The 20987-nt window shown below is 46.0% G+C and overlaps 1 pseudogene; it reads left to right on the top strand.

The window, feature by feature from the left end:
• Positions 1-6446: 6446 nt before the first annotated feature.
• On the top strand, positions 6447-20725 carry LOC119582811 (annotated as a pseudogene).
• Positions 20726-20987: the final 262 nt, after the last annotated feature.

Here is a 20987-nt window from a genome sequence, read left to right as displayed (position 1 = left end):
GAAAGGGGGAAAAGGGAGGGGGAGCCCGTCGGGCCAAAAACAGAAAAAACCCCCAAAAGACACACACCCAGCAACACAACAAACCCCACAAACACACCCACACCCCACACACACACCAACAAACCCCACACCCCCACACAAAACACACAAAAACACACCACACAAAAACACTTTACACAAACAACCCCACCCAATAGACCTATAAACAAGCAACCACCCAGCCGATAAACAAACCACCGACAAACGGGGGGGGGGGGGGGGGAAAAACCCCGAGCATCACCCTCGACCCAAATCGATGCGTCCCAATATTCCCACAGCCCACGTGTCTAAAATTCACTCAAATATTTTATTGATCTCGATCTTTTCGGGAAAGGATTCAAAAAAGGACGTCTTTGATATCAAACGATGTGTGTGTGGGGGTGGGGTTGGGGGTGTGTTTTTTGGGGGGTGGGGGTTGTGTTTTTGTTTGTGTGTTGTTGTGTGTGTGGGGGGGGTGTTTTGGGGGTTGTGGGGTTTTTTTCCCCTTGGTTTTAAATTTGTTTTGTTTTTTTTTGATGTGTTGTTTGTGTGGTGTGGGGGTTGTTTGTGGTTTATTTTTAAAAAAATTGGGGGCGTAACTTAGTTTCCTGAAAAAATTTCCCCATTTAAAAGGGGGAAAAAGGGGAAGAAAACCCCTTTTAAAAAGTAAACAGCCATAAGGGGAGGGAAAAATAAAAATTTTGGGGGGGTGAGGGCCACACAGGTAAAAAACATGCCAAAAAAGGGGAAAAAATAAATTAAAAGCAAAAAGGAAAAAAGAGGGGGAAAACCAAAGGAAGGGGAAACCCCCAAAATAAAAGGCGGCAAAAAAAAAATTTAAAAAAGGGGAATTGACGGCAAACAGAGACGAGGCGAAAACGGCCCAAAATAAAAAAAAACCCGCCCCAAAGGAAGGGAAAGCAAAAAGACAGGGGAAAATTTATAAACAAAAAATAGAGACAGAGGAAAAGGGGGAAAGGGGAAAGAAAACAAAGGGTAAAGAGAAAAGGGGACAAAAAAAACAGGAAAAGAGGAAAAACCAGAAAAAAAAAAAGATAAAAAAAGGAAAAAGGGACAGAGGCAAAATAGAAAAAGGGGAATAAACAGAGACGAAAAAGGGGACAAACAAAAGGCAAAGTTTTTGACAAAACAGAAAGACCCCAAAAAAGGGGAAAAGGGGCAAAGACCAAAATAAAAGCCCAGAACAAAACAGAAATGAAAAAAAAACCCTACAAAAAAAATAATGAAAAGGGCGGGAAAGGGAGACAAAAAAACCCCAGGAACCAGAAGGAAAAAGTAAAAAACTTTGGGGCCGTACCCCGAATTAAACACGGGCCCCAAATGAAAAAAAGAAAAAAAAAAAAAAAGGCTGAAAAAAGGGAGCCTTTTCCCCAGGACCGCGTTAAAACTTTTGGCCTTACCCAAATTCCGTGGAGGAATTTCCCTTTTTTCGGAAGGGGGAGGGTTTCTAAATTTTTTTACGGGGTTGTGTTGGGGAGGAAGTTTTTTTTTCGGGAACGGTTTTAATTGCGGGTTTTGTTGTTTTGTGTTGCTGGTGTTTGTGGTGCGTGTTGGGGGTGGTTTGTGTTTGTTGTGGTGTGTGTGTTTTTGTGGTGTGTGTGTGTGCACTGTGTAGGGGGTTGTGTCACTGTGTGTGTGTTGCTTTTTTTTCCACCCAAAAAAATCACGTAACAAACAACTTTCGCCCTTAAATATTCGGCAGCAAATTTGTAGAAAACACCCCGTGAAATCTTTTCAAAAAAAAAGGCATTCTCCCTTTCCCTACACTCCCTCAACAAAAAACAACTCTAAAAAAACCTGTTTCATCTGTCTTTTTCTCTCTCTTCTCTCTCCTCTCTCTCTCTCTCTCCCCTCTCTCTTCTCTCTTCCTCTCTCTTTTCTCTCCTCTCTCTTTTCCTCTCTCTCTCTCCTCCCCCCCCCCCTCCCCCCCCGCTCTTTCTCCTTTTAAAAAAACCCCAAAAAGACTTTTTTCACGCGTTCCAGGGTTGACAAGTCTGCAATGCAAGAGGGGCCCGGGGTTTTATTTTTTCCAGGATTAAATGATTATTGTTTAAACTTCATTTTTACATTAAAAAACCTTATCCAAAAAAACAAAATTTTTTTTCCATTTATTATTATTATAAAAAACACACACAAAAACCACACACGCGGGGAAAAATATACCGATAAAAATTAAAATTTCACTCCCCAAACGGGTCATGATTTTTTTAAAACACATTTTTTCATTTTATTTATTATTATAAGCAATTAAATTTTTTAAAAATTCCACTCCCCTTAAACTTTTTTTTAAATATCCGATATAGGTACAGAAAAAAAATTTTTTCAGACAGGGGACCTAGACTATTTACACGGAAAGTGGGAGATACTTTGGAACTGCCACAGGAAAAAAACCCTTTAAGGGCCCACTGCTGATGGGGAAAATTATTTATGGGCCCTTGGGACCCCACTTTAAGGGGAACAGAGCCCTCCAGAAAACACTGTTTATGACATTTTTCTCCACAGTTTATTGTTATAGAAAACTTTTGCCCCACAAGGGTCCAAAGCCCTTTTATAAAAACCACCCCATTCCATATTTTTTCCTTTTTTAAAAACCCTTTACACTTTTAAAAAGGGGTTTTAAATGGGTGTGGGCTTTTTATTCCCAAAAAAAAAGTGTGTTAGGCATATGCAAAAACCTTCTAGCAAAAGTTTTTTCCTTCATTTCCCCTTTTCCCACCGTTTTAAATATGGACAAAACCCTTACATCCAACCCCCAACCTTTAACCTACAATTCCTTTTAAAAAACACCTGCGGGTTTTATAACTAAAACCCCTCATTTCTCAAAGAAAAGTGTGTTAGGGGTGGAAAATTCCACATACCCTTTTTAAAACCGAAAAACACTCACATGGAAATTTACGGATTTTTTAAAATTTTGTACAGACCGGGGATTTGACGGTTTTGACGTCATTTTGCTGAGTTTTCCCTCCAGTGCTTCCCGGGAGCTTATTCTTTTATTCAAATTACTGTTTTTTTTTTTTTTCTTTTTTTTTTCCCTTTTTATTTTTCTTTTTTCTGTTGTCTTTACTTAATGGGGGGCCTCATTTTTTAAATTAGTGTAGAGGCTTTTTTTTTTTCAAAATCGTTTTAAAATTTTTGATGATTTTTTTGATATAAATATTAATATGTAAAAAATAATGGGAAAATTTTCCCATGGCGGGGACAGGAGAGAGAAAAAAAAGGGGAATACCTTTGTGTCGGTATTTTGTGGACCTGTGTTTTGGGTGGGGGTGGTGTTTTGTGTGTGTGGGTGTGGGTTTTTTGTGTGTGGTGGTGTGTGTGTGTGGGGTGGTGGGGGTTGGTGTGTGTGTGTGTGTTTTTGTGTGTGTTTTTTTTTTGGGTTTGGGGGGGGTTTTTTTTTGGTGTTTTTGGTTTTTTTTTTTTTGTTTATAATTTTTGGTTTTTTTTCATATGTGTTTTTTATGAAATTTGAAGGGAAGTGGGGCGTGTCATCTTAGAACACTGAAAAAATTTTATATAAATTACATGGAAACAATAAAAAATTAAGAAAGATACCATGAGTATTCAAGTGAATATTAAAATTTTGCCCAAAAATTAAATTTAAATCATATAAGAACCCCCTCTGACAGAAAACTTTTAACAAAAATTTTACTTTTTTAAAAAAGGGCCCGGTAAAGAGAAGGAGAGAGATAAAAAGGGAAGGGGGTGGTAGGAAGGGGGGACGGGAAGGGGCAAACGGGAATTGGAAGGGGGGGGAAGGAAGGAAAGGGGGAAAGGGAAAAGGGGAAAAAAGAGGGGGAAGGGGGAAATGATTATCTACCCTCTATTTCTCCTTTTATATCTCTCTAAATCTATCACCAAAACTAAACACCACCACAACCACCACACACCACAAAACACCCCCCCCAACCACACACACACACACACACACACACACACACACCCCACACACACACACCCCCCACACACAATAAATTAAAAAAATAGAAATATATATATAGCTTAAATAATATATATAAAGAAGAAAATTTTTATAAAGATAAAATATTTTAAAATATATTATAATAATAAATATAAGTTTTTAATATTATATATAAACACACACACACACAAACACACACACACGCACACCAACAAACACACACCCCACACACACACACACAAAACAGAAAATTTTATATAAGGATTTTATATATATTTAAATATATATATATATATATTTTTAGATTTAATTTTTTTATATATATTAAAAATATATATATAATATATATATATATTATGTTTTTTAGATAAATAATTAACAAAAATTTTATTTTTTCCGGTGTTTTTATCTTTTTACGGGAATTTTGCCTTCATCTGTTTTTTTTATTTCCTTGCAAAACCAAAACATAATGAGGTCTGAGGGAAAAAATTGGCCCTTTTCTTAGTTTTTTCTCTTCGGGAAATCAACAATTGTCACCTCCGCTCCTTTTCCTCTTCCTCCTCTTTTTCCTCCCGCTTTCCCCCCGGAAGGGTTTTATACTAACGTCGGGTTTGATAATCAAAAAAGGGGTATAAGTAATCATTTTGTCAATAAGGCCCTTCGGTTTGGGAAATTTTCCGGGGAAACCGAAACAGCGTTTTTTTTTTTTTTTTTTTTCAATTGGAAAAAAGGGTTTTTGGGCATTTTTTTTTCAGGCCGCTTTGTAGATGGGATATATAAAAAAGCCCAATTTTAAAAACAAACACACACACACCCACGCCCCTTGTTGGGTTTTAAAAATAAATAATAAATTTTTTAATTTTTAAAATTTTTAATTTTATTTTTATTATTATTATTAATTTTTTTTATTATTATTAATTTTTTTTTTTATTATTTTATATTATTATTTTTATTATTATTTTTATTAAATTACCTTTTTAAATTTCCCAAAAAAATAATAAAATGACTAATAATTATAATAATAAAAATATAAAAAATAAATAAAAAAATGTTTAAAAATTTTCAATATATAAAAATATATTATATGTATAATATCCTTTCAAATAAATATAACGATAGATAGATTTGAAAAAACCCGATTTTTAAAAATATAAATAGATTAAAGATAGACAAAAAAAAAAGAATAATACCCCACACACAAACAAATTAATTATAATTAATATATATATATAATATATTTTATATATATAGATAGATATATAAAATTATATAAACACACACAAAAAAAGGGGGGGGTGTGTTGTTTTGTGTTTTGTGTGGTTTTAAAGTTTTATGTATGTGTTGGTATATGTTTTTCACCGGTTTGATTTCTAATATATACAAATACCTACACAACACACACCCCACACACACCCCCACACAAAACCCCCCACACACAACACACACACACACACAAAAAAAAAATATAATATATATTTTATATATATATTTTTATAATTTTTATAGAAAATTTATTTTAAAATATTTTATTTTTTTATATTTTTTATTTATTTTTTTATTTTGAAAAATTTTTTTAAAAAATATAATTTATATATATATATATTTTTATAAAATATATATAATATATTTTAAAATATATATATTTAAAAATATAATATATTTTTAATATATTTTCCCAGGGGGTTTTTATTTATTTAAGGGGGATATCTGGATGCGGGTGCGGTTTAGAAAGTCGTTTCCCTTTTGGGGTTTTGCAGACGTGAATCCAACCGCCCCGGGAACCCCCTTTTTCAAATTTTGGGGAGGTTTAATGACAGGGGTGTTTTTTGATGTTTTCCCAATTTTTAACGATGGAATTAAAATGATACTTTTGGGGTTTTAATTTTTTCTTTTTCAATTTACTTAATTTTTTCCAAAACCTTTCCTTTCCCCTATTAAGTTCATTTTATTTATTAAAAATCGTATTTTAAAATTTGGGGGGAAGAAAAAATAAAAAATAAATCAGACACTGGTAGCATATTGGTTAAAAAAAACAATAAAAATTTGGGAAAAAGATCTTTTTTTTTTTGGCCCCCCTTTAAAAAATTTTCATATCTAAAAAAAACCCAATTGTAATTTGTGCCAAATTTTGCCCCCGCAAAAAAAGATCCATTTTAAATTTTACATTAAAATTTTCCCATCATGTTTTCAAAAAATCCGTAATTTTAACTTGGCGGTTTGGGAGCGAGTGCTTTTGCGGGAGGGTAGCACCGCCGGCCAATCAGGACCAACGCGGCACGTGAGTTACGAAAAATTTTAAATTTATCACGTTGTTGTAGAATGGGGGTTTCATGAACCCTTTTCCGACCCTGGCGAGTAAAAAATGGGATATGGCCGTGTCGCTTTTTAAAACGCCACGCAAAAGGAAAAAGGGAAAAAAAGTTTCAAGAACCCTTTTTCCCGAACCCGGGTTTCGGCCCCCCCGTTTTATTAAAGAAATTAAAGGAGAATGCTGAAGGAAAAGGGACCTAATCTAGATGTTTTATTTATCGTACGCTGCGTTTTCACGCGGAAAATGGTAATGTTGTAGAGAGCATGGAAGTTCTACTCCATAGTTGTAAACATTTCTCAGTGCCTATAGACAAAATGCGTCAAGTGGTTAGTAAAATAGTGCAGTACCTGAGACAAGAGGCGCGGGATAATTCGAACCCGCCTCAGAGAAACGTGTTTTCGTGCCCGAGTTGCTGGGGTGTTCTCTACGACCCCAAAACCCTCACTTGCGGACACACCTATTGTATAAAGTGTCTCTCGAAGGAGACCCTCAGGACCTGTAAAGTATGCCAAAGCAAAATCAAGAGCTCAAACGTGGCCAACCTGAAAGCCAATGTGTTAGTGGTCGCGTGTGTGGACCGATGGTGGGCCGGGGAGGTCGAAGGCGTCAAGCTCAGAACTCAAGGAAACAACTATTTTAAGGAGAAGCAGCTGGAAAGAGCCGTGGAGCTGTACACCGAAGCTGTTGATTGTGGTGAGTACAGGCCTTGCTCCCTTGGTGGTGTGTGTGTCTGGAGATCCGCTTCGAACTGGGTTTTTATAGAAGCGCGTTTTCCCGTTTTTAAATGCAGGCTGGACTCTTCATTCATTACTTTCCTCCATGGTAAATGATGTTTTATTTTTTTTCCAATGGAGTTTAATGAAACTAGATGCCAAATAAATCCTCCTGATTATCCGGGGAGCGTGCCACGGCCCCCCAGTCCTTCGCTATCCAGATTAAAAGTGCGGCGGCCGAGGGCGCAGGCATCCCTTGGTTGTATAAGCATGCCAGCCCCGCTTAGGTGCGCTCGGGGCATTTTTGCTGGGGGGGACGACTACCGGGGGGTTTTAATCACTCTGCTTGGGTTAAGCTTGGGTACCTTTTTGATTGTCCCAGGTGGGGACGGCGCTGGGGGTGCGGATAGAGGGGAAAGGGGCACCTTTGCGGGGTCGCGAAAGCGGGGGGGCAGCAGCGGGGGGGGGGTGTTACCTAAAAGGGGGTCGAGGGAAAAAATCAATGATCACCGCCTAGGGGCCCTTTTTTGAACCCCGTCCTTCCCATACCTAATCGGTGTGGGGATGTCCAGCAGGCGAAGTTATGCCAAAGGTTCCTGTGGGAAAATCAAGGGGGGGGGGCTTGTTAAAATATACTGCCTATGGGAGCCGCTACCAGGCGAGTTTCGTACGTTTGCGGGGCCCCGCTCCTTCGGAGAGGATTGCTTTTGCGGGGTTTGGGAATTTTCTTGGAATTGGGGGGGAGGGGGGAAAAAGGGGAAAAAAAAAAGGAAGCAAAGAAGGAAGTTAGAGTATGGAGGAAGGAAAAGGGGATTTTTCCCCCCCAAATTTTGGGGGGCCGTTATGTAAAACTTCTTTTTTCTCTCTCTCTCTTCGTTTCTAGTCCTCTTTTTCCTCCTCCTCCTCCCCCTCCTCCTCTCTCTCCTTTCTCTCTCTCCCTCTCCTTTCTCTCTCTCCCCCTCCCCCTTTCCCCTCTTCCCCCCTCTCTCTCTCTCTCCCCTCCCCCTCTCTCTCCCCCTCTCTCTCTCCTCCTCTCTCTCTTCTCCCGTCCTCCCCTCTCCCCTTTTCTCTCTTCCTCTCTCTCTCTCTCCTCTTCCTTCTCTCCTCTCCTCCCCTCTCTCTCTCTCCCCTCTCTCTCTCTCTCTCCCTCTCTCTACCTCCCCTTTTTCCCCCCTCTCCTCTTCTCCTCTCCTCTCTCTCTCTCCCTCTCTCTCTCTCTCCTCTCTCTCTTTCTCTCTCTCTCTCTCTTTCTCTCTCTCCTCCTTTCTCTCCCCCTCTCTCCTCTTTTCCTCTCTCTCTCTTTCCTTTTCCCCCATCTTCTCCTCCTCTCTCTCCTCTCTCTCTCCTCCTCTTTTCTCCTCTCTCCCCCTCTCTCTTCTTCCCCTCTCTCTTCTCCTCCTCTCTCTCTCTCTCTCCTCCCCTCTTCCTCTCTCTCTCTCCTCTCTCCCCCTTTTTCTCTCTCTCTCTTTCTCTCTCCTCTCTCTCTCCCTTCTCTCTCTTTTTCCTCTCCCCTCCCCCTCTCTCCTTTCCCCTTCCCCTTTCTCCTCTCTTTCCCCCCTCTCTCTCCTCTCTTTCTTCTCTCTCCTCTCTTTCCCCTCTCCTCCTCCTCTCCTCCTTTCTCTCTTCTCTCTCCTCTCTTTTCCCCCCTCTTCTCCCCTTCTCTCTCTCTCCCCCCTCTCCTTTTCTCTCTCTTCTCCTCTTCCCCCTTTCTCTCCTCTCTTCCCCTCTTCTCTCTCTCTCCCCCCTCTTTCTCTCTCTCTCTCTCTCTTTCTCTCTCTCTCTCCTCTTTTTTTCCCCTTTCCTTTTTTTTTTTTCTTCTTCCCCCTTTTTCTCTCTTCTTCCTATCTTTTTCCCCCTCCTCCCTCTCCCCCTCCTCTTTCCCCTCTCCTTCCTCCCTCTCCCTCTCCTCCTCCCTCCCTCTCCCTCTCTCCTTCCCCCCCCCCCTCCCCCCCCCTCCTTTTTTCCCTTTTCCCCATTTCTCTCCCCCCTTCTCTCCTCCCTTCTCTCCCCTCCCCTCTCCTTTTCCTCTTCCTTTTTCTCTCCCTTTCCTTCCTCCTCTCTTCTTCCTTCCCCTCCCCCCTCTTCTCCTTCCCTTCCCTGCCTTTTTTTCCCCTCCTCTCTCTCCCTCTTCTTCTCCCTCCCTCCTCCCTCCCTTCCCTCTCTCTCTCTTCTCTCCCTCCCCCCCTTTCTTTCCCCCTTTCCTCCCCCCTTTTCCTCCCTTCCCCTCTCCTCCTCTTCCCCCCCTTCTTTCCTTTTCCTCCCCCCCCTCCTCCCCTCCCTCCTCCCTCCCTCCCTCCTCCCTCCCTCCTCCCCCTCCCTTCTCTCCTTCCCCCCCCTTTCCCCTTTCCCCCTTCCCCCCCCCCCCCCCCCCCCCCCCCTCCCTTCCGGAAAAACTTTATCCCCCCCGATTAAAGGGGAAAACGCCTTCCAATCATTTTTCGTCCTTTTGGGGTTGGGTTTTTGGGGGCCTGTTTGAAACGCCTTCCCCCCCCGGTTTTTTTCCTTTTCCCCGGATTTTTTTTTAGGGGATTTTTTTTTTTTTTTTTTTCCCCCCCTTTTTTTTTTAAAATAATTTTTTCCCCCCTTTGGTTTTTTTTTTACCCCCCCCCCCCCCCCCCCCCCCCCCCCCCCGCCCCCCCCCCCCCTTTGCCCCCTCCAAAAGGGTTTTTGTTTTTTTTTCGGGTTTTTTTTTTTAAAAGGGGGGCCCCTTTTTTTAAAAAAATTTTTTTCCCCTTTTTTTTTTTTTCGGGCCCCCCTTTCCTTTTTTTTCTTTTTAGCTGTTTCTTCGCTTCTCTTTTTTTCTCTCTCTCCCTCTCCCCCCCCTCCCCTCCCCCTGCCCTCCCCTCCCTCCCTTTCCCCCCCCCTTCCCCTCTACCCCCTTCCCCCCCCTTTCCCCATTCCCCCCTTCCCCCCTTCCTCTCTTCTCCCCTTCCTGTTTTCTTCGCTTTTCCTCTTTTCCACTTTCTCTTTTTCTTTCTCTTTTCATCTTTCCTTTCTAACTTTTCTTCCTCCTCCCTCTCTCTCCCTCTCTCCCCATCTCTCTCTCTCTCTCTCTCTCTCTCTCTCTCTCTCTCTCTCTCTCTTCTCCCTCCCTCCTTCCTCTCCTCCCTCCTCTCCCTCCTTCCCTCCCTCCTTCCCTCCTTCCCTCCTTCTCTCGCTCTATATTCTCACGTGATTTTCCTCGCCCACCTCCTCCTCTTCCTCTCATCATGACTCTCACCCGCTCTCTTCATCCCTTCCTCTTCTCCTACGATCACGCAAGCAGGTCAGAGCCGTAATTGCATGGAATTTGACCCTCGAGCTCGACATTGACACTGTGCCCGTGCTTTCGCCAGGCCTCGTTGGCAAGCACAGAGAGAAGGCATGCTGGGGGGTTAGGGGGTGGGGGGAATGGGGGAGTCGGTGGTGATAGTGGGGGGCGGGGGGGGGGGGGGGGGGCAGGTATCCGGGAGAGAAATGGTGGGTTTGTTTTTTCGTGTTCACTTTTTTTTTTTTTTTTTTTTTTTTTTACTTTTTTTCTATTTTCTGGCTTTATATTCTGTTTATCGGGTTTGTGATTGGTGAGGAGAAGGGGTGGGGGAGTTTAGGGGAAAGGGGGGGAGGGTTGATAATATTTCGAAGATAGCGTGTGATTGCATAATAACGAGTTACGTTATAGAAGCAGTTTTAAGGGCGTCCCAAGACATTAGATAGAATCAGAAATAATTATTTAGGCTTTTCATTAACTAATTAGGTATCTGTTTCTGCCATTACTCTTGTAACAACAAATTCAGTTTCCGTCATTATTACCAGTAATGTTGTAAGTTTTCGTCTCATAAAAGTTTCTCGATCTCATTACAGTATTTTCTATGCTGTCATTTGAATAAAGTTGAATTGCTTTTGTTCCGGTGTATTGTTGATTTCGTCTTAATATTTCTGCCATCAAGTAACACTTTGTTTTCTGTATGATTTTCCTCCTCCTCCTCCTCTCTTCATCTTCTTCTTCATCTTCTTCTACCCCCTCTTTTCCTTCCCCTCTCATTTTCTCCATCTCTTCCCCATCCCCCTCGCCTCCTCTCCCCCTCTTCCTCCTCCTCCTGCTCCCATCCCCACTCACCTCCTCCTTCTCCCCCCTCCTCCTCCTCCTTCTCCCCCCTCCTCCTCCTCCTTCTCCCACCTCCTCCTCCTCCTTCTCCCACCTCCTCCTCCCTTCCCCCCTCCTCTTCTCCTCTCCTCCTCCCTTCCCCCTCTCCCTCCCTCTCCCTCCCTCTCCCTCTCCCTCCCCCACGAGGCGCTGGCGGAGGGTCGACCTTGACATTGCTCAGTGGACGGAGGTCTGTTGTACAAGGCCCATGTGGCTGTTGTTGGTCATTAGCGAGGCGTGGTGACTAAGTTCCTTGTCGCCTAGTACTTGTATTTTTTCCCCTGTCTGTTTGTTTTTGTTACAGTTCATTTCAATGGTTTATTGCTACCTCTTTTTCTCGCTTTCACTCGTCTTTCTTTCATGTTTGATCCGTTCATTCATTTTGCAGAACATGACAACGGGCGGCGGTTTGCGAGAAATGCGACGATGGTGCATTTTTAGAAGACTTGCTTATTTATTTTTGCTTTTTTTTGTTTACGGGATTCGTCCTTTGTTTCTTGTTTGTTGATTTTGATTTTTTTATCGTATTGTTTATTTGAATATTTGTTGTTTGTCTTTTGTTTGGTTGTTGTGTATCTTCCTACTCATATGCATTTCTACTTTATCTCTCTTTCTCCTCTTTCTCCTCCTCCTTTTATTTTTTTCCTATTACGTAAGCGTCATCGGTACATCTTGTGATTTTCTCATTCTTTTTTTTTGTTTGCCGTAAATACTTGCACCGAGTTTGCAAGTTCGCACCAACTGCCTTGTCATTGATTATTATGTTGTCTTGGTCACCACAAATATCACAGGCTTCAGGTCAGTGAACCAACGACATATTAAGAACAAAAAATGAGAATGTCTGTATGAAGAGGAATCAGAAGAGGAGAAAGTATATTACATGTACATATATATAAAGAAATGAGATTCAAACTTAACAGAACGGAAAGTTGACACCAAACAAAGGGGTGGATTAGAATGATGATGATGAGATTTCGTTCAGTGTAGAAATTTGTGACAGGTAGCAGTCAAGGGGAAAGTTAGAAGTGGCGTTACTGCCGTGGGAAATAGATCGAAGAGTAAGTTAGAACGAAACTGGTACCTGATAAATTTGACCGAAGAAATTGCCTGGAAACGCAGCCAGAGGCCTTAGGTTACGTCGCCTGACAACTTGTTGATGGAGAAGGTGGGTTACCATAGCAACGAGGGAAGCCTTAATAGGACTTACGTAATGTGGAGGGGAATAGATACTCTACCTCGGGGCGCCAGATTTGTGAAGTCCGAAGGGTTATTACTTTGATTTGTGTTTATGTGGTTGTGTCTGTCTGTCTGTTTGTTTCTGTAAGGAAAGAAAGGAGATCGAATTTTATTCAGTCTTGGTATTAACCAAATTGGGGGAAAAAAAAGAAAAGAAAAAATAATACATACAAATATAAATACATACATTTAGGCTTTCGGCTACATTGTTAATCCGTTGGTTTCTCTTTCCTGTAATAAAAGCCATCACGCTTCCAGCACCATTTAAGTCTTGGATAGTTACAGGTTAGTGATTGATTGCTAGTATTCGCAATACAATAATTCATTAACAAGGATGTGTTGGGTTTTGACGCGGATCTGATGGAAACGAGGGCGGCGGGCGGGAGTAGGAATGATGGGTGGAGAGGGAGATATTAGAAAGGGGAAGAGATAGAAGTGGGAGGAAAGGAAGAAGGGATGAAAGAAGAGGAAGAAGATGTACCAGGGGAATGAGAGAGAGATGCTGTTGAATACGAACTAGTGGTGTCTGAAAAGTAATGGAGCTTTGGTCGAAGTAAAAGCAGGGTGGTATATACCAACATACAAGGTGTTCCGAGCAACCTGCTAACTGCGTTCGAGTTTGCTTGTTTAACGACAGGCACTGTGAAGAGAGACAGACAAAGACAGAGTTAACCAGACAGACAGGCACACACAGATAAGGGGGGGGGGTGGCATGGGTGGACATTGTTTACGAATTACGTAAGCGGATGGAGAGAGAGAAGACGGTCGGGAATACTGCTTCAAGGCACACGTGGCAAAAATCCGTCTCATCGCCATGTTATCTTCCGGACAATCGAACTTCACGATCCAGTAGAAATTCCTACATTTCGGCGAGGGCGGGGAAATCCTCAGGCATAAAAATAAAGCAAATGAGTGATCAGAAATGACAATACCGGAGAGTTAACGACCAAATTCCCGCTGCGGAGCCCGCCAGCGAGCCAATCCAGCCGCTCGACACGTACGCAGACTTGCGTTATGTAAGTTGAAAAGTAGGTAGGTCATCGCGGGGGAGGCAGATGTCGCAGGATATATGTCTTGCTTCTCTGCGCGGTGGCAGGGGAGCGGTGGCAGGCAGTCGGCGGTTGGCAGGGGATGTAGGTCAGAAAATATTGCAAACAAAGTGGTTTTCCCGGGGCGCGAGATGTATGTGGGGAGGGGAGGAGGGAAGACAACTTGTAACGTCGTACGACTGGCAGTCCCGTCGCCGGTCGCTGAGTAGAGGTTTGTTTACGTAAGTGCCCCCTCTCCCTCTCTTGCATTTTCATTTTCCTATTATTATTTCCCTCCTTCGTTTCCTTTTCCTCATCTTCCTCCACCTACCACTTCTTCCCTCTTCTCTCTCTCTTCTCTGCCTCTCTATCCATCTTTTCTCTCTCCCTATCTAATCTATGTCTTTCTCTTTTTCTCTACTGCCCATGTCTTTCTCATTCGCTACCTATCTATCCATCTCTTTCTCTCCTTATTTCATTAGTTCTATCTCGCTCCCGCTCTCTCGCGCCACTCCATCCCCCTTCTCTCTCCTCTGTCCTTGTTGTCCAGACGAATCGAGAGAGAACAAGCTTACGAATATCTTCCGGCGGTTGCTACTGCGACTCCTTGCTCGACTGGGGGGGGGGGGGGGGAATTCACTGGCCGATGAGGATTATCGGTTAAGTAGACCTCTCTCCTCTCTTTCTCCGTACCGTTCGTTACCTCTTCTCTCCCAGGCTCTTTTTATCTCAGTATTCTTTCAATAATCTCTCTCTCTCTCTCTCCATCTCTCTCTCTCTCTCCTCCTATCTCCATCTCCATCTCTCTCCATCTCCATCTCCCTCCTTCCCTCCTTCCCTCTTCCCTCCTCCTCCTACTCTTTCCCTCCTCTCTTCTCTTCCCTCCCCTTTCCCTCCCTTCTCCCTCTTTCCTCTCCTCTTCCTCCCCCTCCTCTCTTTCTCCTCTCCCCGTTTGTATCTTTGGCGCTGAACCTATTTGCAGCGTTCATCGAGGCTTCGTTATGCAACGGCCCTTGTGAATGCCGGATAAAAAGGTACCTTCAATTGCATTAATTGATTTTCCTCTGATTTATAATTCAGTAAGTGGGACGCGTCGCATAAAAAGACTAATGATAGGGATGGGTGGATTATAGTTGGACGAAGCTTTTTAAGTGTGATAAGAGGAGGTGGGGGTGGGGGGTGATGGGGGTGTCGATTGATAAGATGGGAGGGAAGGGAGGGTGGGTGGGGTGGGGGAGGTTTTTGGTTATTTCTTCCTCGGTTATATTATTGATTTTTTTTTTTGGGGGGGGGGGTACTCTGTGTCTCTCCTTTTCGTTATTTTGTCTGGTCCTGCGTTTTTCCTCTCTCTCTCTCTCTCTCTCTCTCTCTCTCTCTCCTCCTCTTCCTCTCTCTCTCTCCTCTTCCTCTCTCTCTCATCTCTCTCATCCCTCTTCCTCCACTCTCTTCTCTGCCTTCCTTTCTCTCTTCCTCCTTTCCTCTGCTCTTCCTTCTTCCTCCTCACTCCAAATTCTTCATCCCTCTTCCGTTATCACATGCTATTAGTTACTGCTGCATCCTCTCTTTATCCAGCGGTTTTCTCTCTTCGCTTCTGCTCGCTCACCCGGAATTGCATAACTGTCTTTCGTGCACTATCTCTGTTTCTCTCCCCCCTCCCTCCCTCCCTCCCTCCCCCCTCCCTCCTCCCTCCCCTCCCCCTCCTTCCTCGTCATCTTCCTTTCCGTGTCCCGTCCTTCCCCTCTCCTCTTGCATTCTCTCCCGCTCGTTTCTAATCTGGACGCCTGATGCGAACAGGATAGAGAAGGGGAGTAAAAGAGAGAGTGTGTGCGTAGAGAGAGCAGAGGGAGAGGGTAGATGGATAGAAAGAGAGAGTAAAAGAGAGGGAGGGAGAAAAAAAAGAGAAAAAAGAAAGAAGAGAGAGAAAAAGAAGAGAAAGAGAAGGAGGGAGAGAGAAAAAACGAAAGAGGGAGGGAGAGACAAAAAGAAAGAGAAAGGGGGAGGGAGAGCAGAAGTAAGGCGCAGACTTGAGTGTCATGCCACCCATGAAATGATCGATTCTTGGCCGCCCTCCCGCTGCACCATTTAAGTCTGCAGTTGCATTCTTGACTCACGCTCAACATTTCTACACGCAAGCACACATAAACACACACACACAAACACGACACACACAGCAACACACAACAATACACACAAGCACATACACACACACAAGCCACATACCACACACACACATCACACAACACACACAAACACACACACACACTACACAACACACACACAACACACAACACGCACACAGAACAAAACACACACACCACACACACACACAAGCGCGCACACACACACACAAGCGCGCACCACACACACAAGCGGCCACACACACAAGCACGAACACGAACCAAGCACGCACGCATGCACGCACACGCACAGATACGGCGTTACGAACCGAGTGACGAGGCGTCCCCTTGGTGCATGAATTCCGTTTTCTGGTTCCCTTATCATGTATTTTTTTTCTTTCAATTTCATACATTCAAGTCACGTCCGTGTCACCTGTATCCCTGTGTCTTTTGTAAGAGGTATATACAGTTTTATGCCAGTATTAGTATTTTTCGATTTTTTTTTTTTTTTTTTGTGTGTGTTGTGTGTGTGTTGTGTGTGTGTGTGTGTGTGTGTGTGGTGTGTGTGTGTGTGTGTGTGTGTGTGTGTGTGTGTTTCCCGTGACTGCTCCAAGTCAGGCAAGGACGGTGTTCAATGCGTCTTCATTTTGGACAGTCATGGAAGTAAGAGACAAAGCAGAGGGGAAGGAGGGAGATTTAGAAGGGGGGGAGGGGGCAGGAGGGAGGATATAGACAAGTAAAGAAGGGGAAGAGGGGGGGGGGCGCGAGAAGCCAGTATAGCAAGTCGGGCGCATTGGGTGGCAGGGCGGGTTGGGGAGGGGGGGGGCGGTTGTCGCCATCTTACATAACCGCCGCACGTGGAAGTCTGCATGACACACGCTGCATGGTTTTTTTTTATCATTCTCTCTTTTATCTTTCTCTTTTTTCTTTCTTTCTTATTATTTCTTTTCTTTTTTCGTCTACACACGACGCGTGTCCATCCTCTGCACGGCGGTTATCTGGCCAGGATGTGTCACCTCACCCCCACCCCCGTCGCGAATGCGGGAAAGAGAAAAGAACGTGTAAAAACGACCGAGAAAAGATAGTCTGTGAAACTATCTGGCAGTGATATAACGCCGTTATATAAAGTGCTTGGCCGTGCAGTGGGAGAGCCTGTTGTTGCACTTGTTGCCACATCATCAGGCAGGAAGAATACAAAAGGCTCGCTTGCAAGGCTGGTGGCGAGGCGTCCGTCCTCGCGACCTCGTACACGTGGAAAGCAGAAAGCAGGAAGACAAAGGCGAGGAGGAAGACCAAGGGCGAGGGGACCGAGTGCCTGTCAAGCGGATAAGAACTTGACAGTTGGTTCCGAGTTTTCTTTCGAGCCAGCGGACCGGGGAGCGTGACGTCACGAAGGCAGCCCAAAGGAGACGACCTTGAGACTTGTGCGGGCCGTGCGGGCGGGCCTCCCCCGGGGTGCTGTGCATCGTCCCTGCCTGCCGGGCCCGGGTCGCGGCGGTCCTCGAGCGCTGGAGGCACACCTTCCACGCCACGGTGCCAGTCATCGAACACTTCTGCAAGCTGGGGATCAATATCTGTCTCGTGCGGACCTCCTGAATGGTGAACCAGGCTACTGCCTCCCTCCCGCCCCTCCTCCTCCTCCTCCTCATCCTCCTCATCCCCCTCCTCCGCCTCCTGCTTCAGCGCCCCCCACTCCTAACCCTGCCTCTAACGCCGCGCGTCTAGTCATGGAACTCATGAACTTCAGCCGCCGCCCGCCCCGCCCCCGCCCCCGCCCCCGCCACCGCATCGAGAAGACTCGTCTGGCATCACCGAATGCCCTTCTGCCACATGCAGGCACAGCAGAGGGCACACCCGAGCGAAGACGCAGGCTTACCCAAAGCAGGCGCTCCCAAGGCGGGCGCGACACAAATAGGTGTGGCAGGCGGCGAGGAACCCCTTTATAGCGTCTGCATGAGCGAGAATCGTCTATCCGCTCGTGCCCGCGGAGACACCACACAGGAAGGGAGGCTGTGGGAGAGACAAGCAGGACGGGATAGGGCAACGCCAGAGACCGTTGGCCCGCCAGACCCGCGGTTGAACGAACAGCTGGTGCCATGGAGAGGTCGCGGAGGGACATGACGTACGCACACAAATGCACGTAGCCTCCCAGGGCTGCTTTCGAGGCACTGCCGCTCCTCTGAACTCGCCTCCTCCGCCTCCCCTCCCCCTCCCCCCTTGCCCTTTCTCTATCTGCGGTTACCTCCTTCCTCGTTCCTCTTTCCATTTCCTGGCACTCGCATTGGCTTTCTCTGGGCTGTAGCTTCTTTTTAGATGTTTGACTATCTCTCAGTAATGCCTTCGTCTTTGTCTCTCTACCACTACCCCCCCCCCCCCCGTTCGCTTGGCTCCATTCTCGTTGCCCTTCGTCACATCCATATTGTGGGCTCCACCGAGTGTATTTGGCTTCATTTGGTCGAGAGTAGGCCTTCCCTGCGTCAAACAGGGTTGTGGAAATGAAGGACCTCGCCACGTCCTGCTTTCGGGATTACGAAATCAGGGCTTCTGTAGTCACCTGTTTCAGTGACGGAACTCTTGATAGATTATGCAAATTTATACGTATCTCTGTGTTAGATAAGAATACGCTTAATTAAGGCATGCCCATTTGTATTATCATATTCTAATACCCGTGCAGTTCCCTTCTTACCTCCTCTCTCTCTCTCCTGCAGCTCCGAACGACCACCTGCTCCTGAGCAACCGGTCGCACGTGCTGCACACGCTGGGGCGTGCCGAGGAAGCGCTCAGCGATGCCGAGGCGGCCATTCGGTGCCGCCCCGAGTGGGCCAAGGGCTACTTCCGGCGTGCCATGGCCCTTATCTCCCTGGGCCGTTTCGAGGACGCGCTGGTGTCCCTGCTGCAGTGCGCCGTGCTGGAGGAGCCTGACAGCCTCCGGAGCATTAAGATGAAATTACCAAGGTAGGCCTCCCCCGGACCTGACCCGTGTGGCTGACTCAGCCATTTCCGAACGTTCGTTCTTTAGTCCGAATGAAATATGTTGTTTTTCGCCCTGTCAGTTTGTTCATCCTTTACTGAACTGGTGCGTGGTCTCGCCTGACAGGTCCTCCACCGGCTGCTGGTGAAGCTGACCAACAGACGGAGAGTGAGCCTGGAGGGGCGAGGGAACTGCCTGAACGGCTACAAGCGCCTGAGCCCGGCGCTCTCCGACCCCTCCATCCCCCCCGAGTCCGACTCCGAGGACTCCGAGGACAGCGAGGAGGGCCCCGCCGCAACCCTCCGTCGGGGGTCGCCGCCCCCCCCGTCGAGGAGGAGATGCAGCTCAGAAAACTCATGGACAAGTACCGCCACGAGATGGAGAGAAGCAGAAGTAACCGCTTGTCTTTTTGTTTCTCGGGCCCCCCTCCCTCTCCGTTTTCTCTCGCTCTTTCACTCCCTCTCTTTTCCCTCATACTTACTCTTCCTTTTCCAAAACCCTTTTTGACTGATATACCTCCAAATGCCTTGGGGGCCCAGCTGATCGCGTCCGCCCCCGCCCTTGCAGAGAGCAGCACAGGCTACGTGAGGCACATCGACATGAGCAACGTGGAGAAGAACGACTCGAGTGCACTCTGTGGGTTTCCGGTTCCTGTACCAGCCCGTGACACCCCCTGCGGCCACTCCTTCTGCCGCACCTGCCTGGACCCCTGCCTCGACCACTCCACCAACTGCCCGCTCTGCAAGACGTCTATTAAAGTGGTGAGTCGAGAAGAGGCGATTACATGACTGAACTCACACGCATTCAAACCCCCATACTCCTCTTTGCTCACACTGCCCCACTCCCCTGAAACGATGATAATGATGTATACATAGATAGTCCCTAACTAAAACTAAATTCCCCCCCGCAGTGCCTGTCCGAGAGGAGTCCAACCGTGACGGAAAATTTGTGCACCACGCCAGGAGGTGGTGATGCCAACGAGTGCCCTGGACCGGCGGCGGCAGCACGACGACGAGCTGACGAGCTGGCGGCCGCCAGGGAAGGACCCGCACCACGAGATCCCCGTCTTCATCGCCACCCTCGCCATTTCCCGACCATCACCTGCCCGCTGCACGTGTTCGAGCCGCGCTACCGCCTCATGATCCGGCGCTGCATGGAGTCCCGGGACGCGGGAGTTCGGCATGTGCTGCCCCATGGGGACGGCGGAGAATGGGTACGTCTCGATGGGGTTGTCGTGTGGCTTAGGGTGAATTCTTATATATGTATATTATCGTTGTTGTTTGCCAATAAGAAAATTCTAATCTGTGTCTCTTCGACAGCTATGCCGATTATGGCACCATCTTGGAAATCCGGGACGTGGAGTACACGCCCGACGGACGGGCCATTGTCAACACCGTGGGGTCCAGACGGTTCAAGATCGTCAGTAAAAGTGCTAGAGACGGGTACAACACAGCAGCCGTCGAATTCCTCGAGGTGGGCGTCAGACATCTGCTAAATGGACTAAAGTGCAAATTAACTGGTGTCATGTGATCACACAGTCAATTTCCATACATTAATTCAATAAATTATACACCCATTTGCTTTACGTTGTCACTCATGTCTTTAATTAACAATTAACAATTCTCCAGGACAACGCAATTCCCACGGCGAAGCTCGGAGAATCTCGGCAGCTGCACGACACGGTGCACACCCTTGCGTCCCGCTGGTTCGAGTCCATTGAGCCCATGACCAAAAGACGGATTCTTAATCACTATGGTCACATGCCGTCCGTCGAGGGAGAGTACTGGACGCTCTCCAACGGCCCCGCCTGGATGTGGTGGATCGTGGCCATCCTCCCCCTCGACCCCGAATCCAGGTATGTAGTGTGGTTTGGCGATGCTTGGAGGTTTACAGTTCCTCTTCGTGTAGCAACTCCATCTCTAACGGCCTTGTTCACGTTCTGAAATCATGCTTGCCAGAACTCATGCGCCTTGTAATACAATCTCATTCAAAGACATGTACTGACATTATTTTCTCTTTAAAGACACCGTGCACCAATATAATTTTCTACTTAGGGACAACATAAACTTATATATTCTTTCTCTGCCCCCTCCAGCTGTCATCCTTCGGGAAACGTCCCTCCTGCGACGGCTAGAAGTCCTGCACCGGATCCTTCGCTGCGTGATGGCCCAGCAGCGGTCGAGGCAGAACGGGCCGCCCCACAGTGACTGACAGACTTCCTCGATGATGTAGCCTCTAGTCCAGTCTTAAAGTACTGCTACATTCTTCTGCTCGGAGCCTGATCTTCTTACTGTTGAATTACATGTTGCTTTATATTTGTCTAGTTCTGATCAAAAACTGTGTTTACGTGGAGAAGACGATGATCTCTTGATTATTTCATTAAGCGAAGCCAAAACGGAGAGAGTGTACAGTGCTTGAGTGAAGTACAATGAACTGAAAGATTTTTTTTTACGGTAAGATAGAAGACGTTTTCAGTAGAAAAGCAACTCTGTGCATCTTCCCGGGGCGCGTATAAGCAAGCAAGCACAGG

The sequence above is a fragment of the Penaeus monodon genome, chromosome 16 (assembly GCF_015228065.2).
Source record: "Penaeus monodon isolate SGIC_2016 chromosome 16, NSTDA_Pmon_1, whole genome shotgun sequence".
NCBI classification, from domain to species: Eukaryota; Metazoa; Arthropoda; class Malacostraca; order Decapoda; family Penaeidae; genus Penaeus; species Penaeus monodon.
The sequence above is the reverse complement of the archived record's forward strand: the minus strand, read 5'-3'. Positions and strand labels throughout refer to the sequence as shown.